We start from the raw sequence: 11,006 nt of genomic DNA on the forward strand, positions 1-11,006 counted from the left end.
GATGTAAGGCAGCTTACACGTTGCTGCATGTTGGTGCTCATACCACACAGTCATGCTGCAGAAACACTGGCTGCAGAAAAAGCTTTGATTGAAAAGAAGCACAGGACGATTCTATACTGCTTGACCGCATAAGTAGTATGTGGGAGTTTTTTTTTTTTTTGCCAAATGTAACATGGGCAATTTGTTCACCTCATTATTTCTTACGACTGCACATTCTGTAATCCTTCATGATGTTGAGTATTATCCCTGAAACTTAGCCAACCATAACTCAACAGCAGAAAACGTAACATATCCCCAGGGTTTAAAAAAGGTGAACCACAAAACAGGCCTGTGTCTAGTCTTAAATTGAATGGGCTTATTTTTTAATTCCCATTGGAGCTATGAGGATTTAATCAGCTTCATTTACATACAGTAAAAATGTCTCATTATCTGTCTGTCCAATTTCATTTCATCTTAACCATTACTGCTAAATACATGGAAATCTGCCATAAGAACGCTAAAAGCATGCCAACGAGTTATTCAACCTAATAATGATCCCAACCAAGTGCAGAGTCTACAGCAACTAGCACAAACTATGAAATAGGCCTATAACACAGCCTTAAAAGAGATAAGGAAAAAACTTGACAAACATTTAACTTAAAGATTGAGAATCCCAGAATAAATTTGATTAGTACTGAAACAGTTAAAAAATAAAGTATGTTTTCTAAAGAGGCTCCAGTTCAACTTAATCAGTCTTTGCCGAGCCCTGGTTGTATGATCAGTTCTGTTTTTTGGCCATGAAAATAATTGATTCACTGTCAGGGGACTGACTGAAAAAAGGATAGGGTTTCATGGTGCTGTAGAGAGTACAGCTGCACTGTTTGACCTTTGACCCCTTAGGGGAGTTTGGTGAAGAGGTCACAACATAGCTCATGTAGCATTCACTTCCAGTCAAAACTCCCATTTCTGTACTGCTTTAGCCAAAGAGACACAGTACATCCAAACCAAATCATGTTGAATACATTCAATATTATACAGAGAAAACTGTAAAGGCTGTGGTTATGGCTGTTTTCAATGCAGTTATTGACTCCTGCACTTCACAAGAAATGTGTGAAGGAGCATTATCGCAAATCCTTCCTTCCTGCAGCTGAGTCCACAAGAGCTGCACTCAGCACTGAACATAATTCAAATGTGTATCTATATTTTTTCTTATTCATTACTTTTGTCTTAATCATACTCTATTGCAAATACTGCTTTTCCTTTCTTTTTTACTGCTATTGCTAATCTGCTATTTATTATCTGTCCTATAACATTACATTTCTTTGCTGTTGTCCCTGTCCCCATTGTGGGACAAATAAAGGATTATCTTATATACTAACAGGTGAAAACATGCACAGGTGTATAGAATAGGTCCACTCTGTATGCTAACTTAATTTAATCAGTTACACCTGCGTTTTTCCAACTGTGACTCAGCAACTTTCTTGTTTTGACGTCTCCTTTCCCTTCATTTTCAGGGCCTCTATTACTTTGAGTCAGAGTTAGCTTGACATTTCAGTAGCCTACAGTAAGTTAGCTCATGTTTCTCTGGCAAGGTTAGCAAAACAGAACATGACATATCACAATACTGATAAATGATAAAATACACATTTACACATCAATGAGAGGAACTTACGTGCATCTTCTCCGTTGAACCTGGGGCCTCTTCTGCTTTATCCATACACTGCTGCACTTCATGGTTACCTACTCAAGTGTGTTTTGACACAGACTAACTAGCTAATGTTGGGTTGATATCCGACCTTCAACTGTAATTCTGTTTTCTTCCTGGTTAAATCCAGTGCCAGAGTTAAATATGATTCCGTAAACTGTCCGTAAAGTTGTGACAACAGCTGGCGACGACCGTGAGTACACCTTTGTTTCACCGGTTGCAGAGTTGAAGTTTTAGCTTATCGCCTAGCAACAGCCGAGCACGTTCACATTCGATGAAGAGGATTACAGGTCACAGGTCCTGGAAGGACATAAATAATAACATGAATATCTATCCTCCATTTCAGCTAAAATAAATAAAAGTTTTAGCAGTTAAATATAATTCATGTACTATAATTAAAAGTTAGCTCTGGCAAATATCATATTACTATCTTACTGCAGGCAGCATTTTAATTCTGTTGATTGTCGCAATAGAAATAGATTTAATCAATTTAGGTAGGCCTACTGTTGGTTTAGGTGGTCTATTTTTAGTAAAACCCTAACAAAACTCAGGAAGTTGTTAAATACATACATGTAGTGGAGGAAACCAATGTTGCAGAAAATGCATATATTATAAATAAATTAAATACCATAGGCCACATATACTAAGTAGCCTACTGGCAATGACAACACATGCCTAAAACTGCTTTTTATTTAATAACACATTCAGTGTGATTGGCTCAACTGTTTATCAAGCCTTGTATAATTAAGCTAGTCGGGAGGAGAGGCGGTGGAGACGGGCAGTCCAGACATGGGAAGTGGTGGGAATCTTAATCTTAATGTCAGATTCTTACATCCTCCCAATTTTATAATGGTAGGACTGTCTTTAAACTGCCCTTTAACTGTAAGCTTGGTGGAGTACAAACCTCTCCATGTTACATGATACTTTGTGGATGTTACAGACTGCAGGTGGTGCGAGACAGTGGAAGGAAGGAAGAGATGAGCCTGTTTGGGACTTAACAGGGAGGCTGAAGCAAGAAATGATCACAATAGGAGAACAGATGATGATTGATGTTGAATCAGTGTTCATTTTTCAAGTGCTTTATTTATTTATCTTCTCCATTCAAATCAATGAGGGGAGGCGGGAGGCCCTCTCTGTATTCTGCAATGCAGCAGCAGAATTTGTTGAGTTAAAACTTAGTTTTAACACAAACTGGGGATTATGTAGGTTATTCTGCATAAAGGAACGGTCCATTGCAGGACTGTTGGATTAAAGTGAATTAGCTTCAGCTACAAGTCATAAACTGCCATCTGGATGAATATTAGCTGCGGTGCGAGCGAGGCTTTGTCTGGAATCACTTTGAGCTTTGAATAGTCTCCGTATGTGTCTTTTGTTACGAATGGCATCTCACTCTCTGGGTATACTTTGTGGCTTGCTCTGTTGATGTCGAAGCAATGTGGATTTTTTTTCTTTAACTGCTTTATTCTGGCACAAAGATTTCTCTTGTACACGATTAACATGAAAGCAGTCAGTACCCCTCAGAGATCTGGTTGGAGAGATGATTTGAAGGCATGGGAATTTCTGGTAAAGCTATAGTTTTGTCTGGTTTTAAGAGCTGACATCTGTGAGGCATATCCAAAGGGAGGCATCTTGTGGTGTTGGTAATGTCAGAATGTGCTGGAGATAAAACACAATGATATCTAATTGTTTTACATGGACATTTCTCACACAAAGCCCAAATATCAAAACCCAAAATCATAACTGTCATATGGCTGTTAAGACATCACAGATCGACTTCAAAGGCTCCCATGAAAATATAATTTCTCCTGGGGACAAGTGGAAGACGCCTGCTCTGGTCCATCTGTGTGCCTCCATTCACCATGTGGTCCAGTCGAACTGAGGGAGGTGCCCGTGCATTAGAGAGATAATTATCGGCTTGGAGAGGGCAGTCTGGCTGAACGGCTGGATCAGGGGAGATGAAACATCAAACAGCATGGTAGTAAAAAAAATGGTAAAATTGCCATTAAGGGATGTTAGAGCTGAAATTGAACAGGTGTGTCACAGCATGCAATTTGGTTTCTGGGATGAAAATAGAGATCTCACTCGCAAATTCTGAAAATTGAAAGCTGCTGCAGTCCCAAACACGCCTGTGATTTGTGCAGATTTTTACTGACAGGAAGCAAACAAATACAAAACTTCTCAGCCGACTGTATATCAACGAAGCATGCAGTAGTTTATGTTGCGTTCCTTCATCTCTCTGCAGTCTGTATGCTGCTTACATCCAGACATATACACACCATCTCACCAATTACTGGATGGATTGCTGTGTCACTTGGTGCAGATGTCATGGTGCCCAGGATGCGTCCTAATGACTTTGGCGCTCCCCCGGACTTTGCAAAGCTTTGACTTATTGAGTGAAACATCTCAACATCGACCAGATGCGTTGGCACAAAAGCTATCAGATGGGATACCATGTCATTTTGTCATCATTCCCACATGAAATTGTTGGCTTTGTGAGAAATATCTCAACAACAATAGGAAAGTGTTGCACTAAAACTTGATACAGACATTCATGTTTCCCTCAGGATCAGTTGTAATAACTTTGACGATCCCCTGACTGACTTTTCATCAGATCAATCCGACATTCGTGGCTAAATAACAGTAAAACTAAAGCAATTCCTGTCAGCCTTGGCTGTACTTTATGTTTGGTGCTGATAAGCTAAAAAAAAAGAAAAAAAAAGGCAATATAATCACAGCCTGCTAACATCATTAATGTCACAGTGAGCTGTTTGCATGCTGATGTTTACATCTAGCTCAAAGTAACCATGCATAAGCACAGACAGAGCTGATGGCATGATAAATATATAAATAGATAAGTAGCACTTCCCCAGTCATGTTGAGCACTCAAAGCACTTTACACTGGAAGCATATTCATGCAGTGCTATTACCTACCATTTGCATAGCACCGTTCTACCACTCACACACCAATGATGCATCAGAGGCACAATACAGTTTCCTATCTTGTCCAAGGAAGGACATCTCAAAGCGCAGGAGTTGGGAATCGAACCACCACCTTCCAGTTTAGTTGACAACCCACTCTACTTCCTACTTGTCCAAGGAGCGAATGAAAGCTTCCCTCTTGATTTCTCTTCATCTTCCTGGATGTGTGAAATATGTACAGTAATATTCCAGACTATATGAGCGGTTGAACCATAATGACAGTGATTGGGTTGTGCTTGTGTAAAACGAAAAAGACAATAGCACACTGTGGTCTCCATAACCCTCAGAATAGACTGGGGACATGTAATTGTGTCAAAACAAGTTGTTGAGCAAGGAGGAAAACTTTTGAAGTGCGTGTGATTTACGTTTCATGTACACATTCATAATGTGGAGTAATAACTTAGCGAGTAGAAGTCTGTGTTGTTTTGGATCATGGAAATCATGTGTGAAGTTCAACATTTTGTTTTGATTTGTGAGACTGCAAATAGATTAACTGCAGAACTGCTTCGGCACAAAGCTGTGTGAGTGGCACTTCTTCAAACAACTTCATGCCTTTGGCGTGAACTTACTTTTGGACCTGGACCCTCGCTAAATAATGTCACTCATCCTGTAACTTTGACCCTGAGCCATTACTCTGCAGATCCTTAGATGGTATCTCTCTGTGGTCACTGGTTTTCACTGTTGAGGTCTGCAGGCAACATTCCTTGCATTCTGCTTCATCCCTGGATTCCTGACCTCCCCTCACCCTCAGCAGTCTCCTTCCACATTGGGTGACACCGTGTTTGATCCCTGCACACTTCTTACCTTTCTCCACTGATCCCCGCTCCGACGTGGCCAGGAAACAGGCGGATGAGTAAACATGTAAACTGGTTTAAGCCTGTCCAAAGGTAGTTGTAGGTAACACTGAACTGACTGAGCCAGGGCCCTCATTACCATTAATCATGGAGAGCGGTTTAGAGCACAAGTGTTTGCTCTGCTCGGATGTAAATTATCTCTCCAGTTGGAAGTCTGGTTACATGCAGGAATTTGGTGATGGGTTCCACATGTGGATTTACAGGAGGTTTTATCCTCTACTCGGTTCAATTAACACACATCATGTAACAGGCACTTTACAGGGGCTTCAGTGTTGTAGAGTCAAGCCCAACAGTGCCCATGTGACTGTCGCTATGCCTGCATCATCTTGTCTGGTGTATATTTTGTGCATGTTTGGGTTGGTTGCTGAACCTGCATATCATGTAAACTGAACTCAGCCATTTCCTCTGCCTCACCAACTATCAAATGCTGTCTGGGAAGAGCTGATTAAACAAAGACAAACCACAAGTTGTATTATTTCTGACTTAGCCTGGACTCTGATCAGCTGTGCGGGCTCCTGGGAATTAGAGGTTAGAGGATCCACCACATGCCATGATTATCAACCTCTGTCATCCAGAACATGCAGCTTTAAATATGCACACAGGCCACCTTTTGTAAGCTCAAGACGAAAACAAAAATTATTTTTTTATTCCCACAAGGTGTCTGAGTCATTTCGTGTAGCAAAGAATGAGTGTGCAAAAACATCTTTTCCTTGGAAAAAAACATTCAAAAACAATGACGGTAAAACAATTTAATGTGGCACATCTGTAAACCACATGGGTCCTCAGTACTTCTATGGCTTCATACTGTGTAGCTGTCACCCACTCTGACATGAGTTAAACACAGTACCGACAGTGTGATGTATCTATTGTTGGCTGAAATGTAACTCATATTGGGATATTGTAACCTCTGAAGACCATCTGTCTTGTAACCTGATTTGAACACAAGGAAACTAAATGGTGTAGAGACAGACACTGTTGCTGCCAGAGGTCTGTAGGAGGAGATTGTAGTTGCTTTATCAATAATGGGTATCATTGTAGAGTTTGTCCGGGTTGAACTGAACTGAACTAAACTGAACTACATTTTTAAAATACTTGGACTAAAACAAGACAATTTAATCAACAATATGTACATGCATTTCTTGACAACAGTGCTCTGTCTACTATAATGGCAGCTTGTTGGTGATTCACTTTGCTCCTGAGTGAAATATCTCAGTAGCTACTGAATGGATTGTCACATCACAGACTTGATTCCTGCTTATTTCCCTCTTTTTCACCTCCAGGTAAACCCATGTGATTAGTCTAAATTCAAGATTAACTTTATTGTACCACGAGGTGGAAATTTGTCTTGGGCTTACACCCCAGCTGCAGTCATGAAAACAAGTCATACAGGTAATAAATAGATAAATAGAAAGTGCAACATAGTCAGTGGGCAACAGTGCAACAGGTAATAAATGGGGCAAGTAATAGGCTATTAAAAAGTAAAAATAAATAAAAACATACAGCAACTTAGAATAGCATCAATAAAGTTGCATCTCAGCTTTTTGGGTATATGATAGTGAAAACCAGCTCTCCTGGTGGCTCATCTTTCAGGAGAGTCTGTTCATTTTTGTGCAAATCACAACTCACCTTGTACAAACACATACATAGCCTACACTGCTCAATCAATCAGCTCAGCCTATACACATCTGTAAACATGGATGCTCCAGGAGAGAGAGAAAGGCACAGACCTGAAACCTGACTCACTACGTCCTGGCATTCCACACCAATTCGAGAGATGGAGTTTGTCAAACACTCACACATGCACTGTGTTAAACAGACAGACTGCAGGGAGAGGAAGGGAGGCAGCTGCCACCTCTTACTGCTGTTAAAGGAATAGCTTCATATTTTTCGGGGGGAATGCGCTTATTTATTTTTTGAGAGTTAGATGAGAAGATTGATACCTCTCTCACTAAGTTGCTTAGCCTGGCTTAGCTTAGCCTAAAGCTTGGGAACAGGAGGAAACACCCAGCCTGGCCATGGGCAGCATCTGTTTACCAGCAGATCATGAGCTAATAAAGAAAAAGTGTAATAACTTCTTCTTCTTTTTTTTTTGTTTAACAGGGATGCGTGTGTTCTTTCTCTCAGCTGAGGTTAAGAAAACACAGAATCACTGGGAGCAAAATGCTAAAACTAAACATTGCGAGAGCCATTCAAGTCAAAACCAGTTTTCCAGTGAAATAAATAAACTGACTCATATTTGTGTCATATTTGTGCAGGTACAATGGAGCCATGATACGCTCAAGAGTTTCTCAGTGCAGTTTCCATGCAGGCCACTGGTGGAAATACACACTTTTCTTAGCAGAGAGGCCCCTGCTCTTCCATTCATTGCCCCAGTCATGAAAGAGTCCATTTAAAGCCTCAGGGGCTGGACATGACCTGAGTTTACTGTCTAAAGGTGCATTAGCCTTCCCTCTGTGCCCACTCAGGGAAAACAGAGGCCATGGGGAGTTGATCAGTAGGACCCTGTTCAAAGTTCAGATTCTTCAACCCCTCTGCAAAGAAACTGTATATTTTATTCCACAATTTAAAAACATATCAAAAACATCACTCGCCGTATTATTTCCTTACCAGATAAGTTACGCTGTGGCTGCTCTTCACAATAATGATCAGCATCATTTCAGGTTTTTATTGTCTTTTATTGAAATCTTATGTGAGTTGCTTCATTTTGTGTCGCTTCTGATGCCGCAAATTTACTTTTGCACTTTTTTTTTCATTAGTAAACCCTTCAAACTCACAAACAGGAATGGATGTGTGTGGTTGCCAATTTTTTTTTTCTCTCATCTGAGGCTTCAACCTAGCTGGAAAATATTTCTGTGGACAACCTCAGAGAGGAGATGAAATACCGGAGAGACACGAGTAGAATTTTGAATGTTGACCTTATTTCTAAGGTGGCCATTTTGAGCAAACAGGTGGGAAGTTGTGTCTGGAAACTTACCATCATTATAAAAATAGCATTAATTCAACACATACCAAAGCTAGGTGAATTTAAAACAAATTTTTTATATTTACTAAACCCACCCAGCTCCCCTGGCATTGTGGTCGTTATAACTTCTAAGACTTGGTCTCTGTGGAGTGTGGAGGGTTAGATGGCCACATGCCTTGCAAAACAGTGGCGGCATAACACAATCAGAGGTTCATATCATCCCTCCTCCTGAGCCCATACAGGTCAGCCAACCACTTGGAGCTGCTTAAATCGTGAGGTTTTCTTTAAATAAACCAGAATCTTCAATATTTTTATTAGTATTGACATTTCTTCAGGGTGAGTGCCTGCAGCCTGTATTTAAATATTTTATAATTCATATATTTTTATATTGACATTGGATGGAATAACAGTATATAATGAGAGTTATTGTTTTCAGTGGAGAGCCCTGAGAGTATCACATTGTTGTCATTGACTCAGTGCCACTGATTGTCAATGGACACCAAAATTATAGTTTGTCTTAGTCATATGTTTTCTGATACGTTTAGCTCACACTTAAAGTATCAGAAAAGTATGATACTAATACTTAATCCTAAAACAAGAATAATTGATAAAACAGGACCATGGAGTCTTTAGCTCACACTTATTTGTTGCATCAATCCCCTCCCTCTTATTCAGGCTGAATAATAAAACACAGAGAGGTCTTATAATGACCCATCAGAGACATTCAGACAAAAGTCACACATGATATTAGCCCATGGATGGATAGGTTAGTTACCATGGTGATAATACCTCTGGATGAACAGACACAGTAAATGAAGAGATTTAGATTTTAAAAAGATGTAGAAAAGGATGTTTCTTCTAGGTGTTAACCATTCTATTAATGACTCATTTGGTTTTTCTAAAGACTAATCAAAATACTGCTGATCTTTCATTGACAAGAATGTGACACTAAGTCTACAAGCCAACTGATGTAGCTAAATGTGTTTGGACAAGAGCATCAGTGGAAATCCAAACATCAGTATCTATCATGGTGATTGCTGTGTGTTTTATAATGTCCTGCTGACAGGAGTAAAGGCCGTTATTTGACTCTGTAATGACCCCATCTCGCCTACAGAGGCAGTAACAGCTCCTCACATGTCTTCACCACATGAAACTGGACTCTGGACTGTTTCAGTTTGAGTCATCTCCCTGTCCTCCACTGTCCAGCTCAGTCTTTTTCTTCCAGCTATATATCATTAAAAACAGATCTGGTGAAGACAGTGTCAACTTTGTCAGGTCTGGTAGATGTGGTATTTGTCAAATCTGAGTGTTTTACTGGCACTGAATATCAACCATCAGCAGCTGCTCCATCCTCCAAACGCTGCTTTGAGGCCCGGTCAATAGAAACAGACTCACTCCTCCATCACACTCTGCTCATTTTTCCACTTTCTCTTTCCCCGGCCACCACATTCCCCATCAGCATCCCTCTCTCTCTCTGTTCTCCACTCCCTCACTCTGATGCGTTACGTCGGAGGGAGGAAGGAGGATCGAGTGTCCGCCGTTCCTCCCATCACCTGTGAAATTTCAGAGCCAGGCCACGGTGAAAGGGGGTATTGTGTCCCCCTGATGAGGAATGCCCTTGCGTCGCTCCTCAAAGAAAAGGCTTCATTTGGCCAGGAATTTGGAGGCATCTCGAGAAGTGTACGGGATATTTTCTCTGGGGTGGGGGGGGGTTGGGTGGGTTGGGTGGGTATGGGAATCTGAAGGCCTTCATAAGGCTGGACAGGAGAAGGACAGGCCTTTTTCAAAGCTGGTGCTAACTCTCTGTGATTCAGAGCGATAAGAAGTCATCCAACACCTCAGGGCCTCAGTGGGTTCATGTGGCATTTAGTGATCCCTTAATGAGGAATTTAACCTTTATTCACTTACTGAATCTTAATTTATTAGTCACTTAAAATTAGCTTCAAAACATAATATTCTCAGTTTTGATTAACTTATCACTTCCTGTTCACCAGTATATTGTGGCTTAAGGGGGGAAACTGAAACTAATTTGAACCTAAATACAGTAGTTTGACATTTCAGATCCATTACTGGTGGAGTCGCTGTTATTTCATATGGTGATGCTGACACCTGCTGGTGATGAAGACTAAATAACTAAAACCTGTCAGGCTGATTACTGGACCACTATACATGCTGAAGGGGACACATTAAGTTCCTTGTAAATGCTACAAAGATTATATTGTAACATGAATATTAATAATAAAAGTTATGACAAAGTGGCCAGTCATAGGAGTGTGTTGAGTGACCGCCTTATCCTGCCTCAGAGAGACACAGACGCTCCTTCTTACCCACTGCCATGAGACTGCACAATGCACACATGCCTACCACTTCCACCCCACCCCAAAGGACTGAAATTCTCTAGCACCTTGATGTAATCTCTGCACTTTGTTGCACACTAGTGTGTCTGTCCCTGTGTATTTTAATGTATTTGTATTGTATTCTGTGTATTTTAAATGTATTTTGGGCTGCTGTGACACTGGAGTTTCCC

Source organism: Trachurus trachurus, assembly GCF_905171665.1.
Source record: "Trachurus trachurus genome assembly, chromosome: 20".
Lineage (NCBI taxonomy): Eukaryota > Metazoa > Chordata > Actinopteri > Carangiformes > Carangidae > Trachurus > Trachurus trachurus.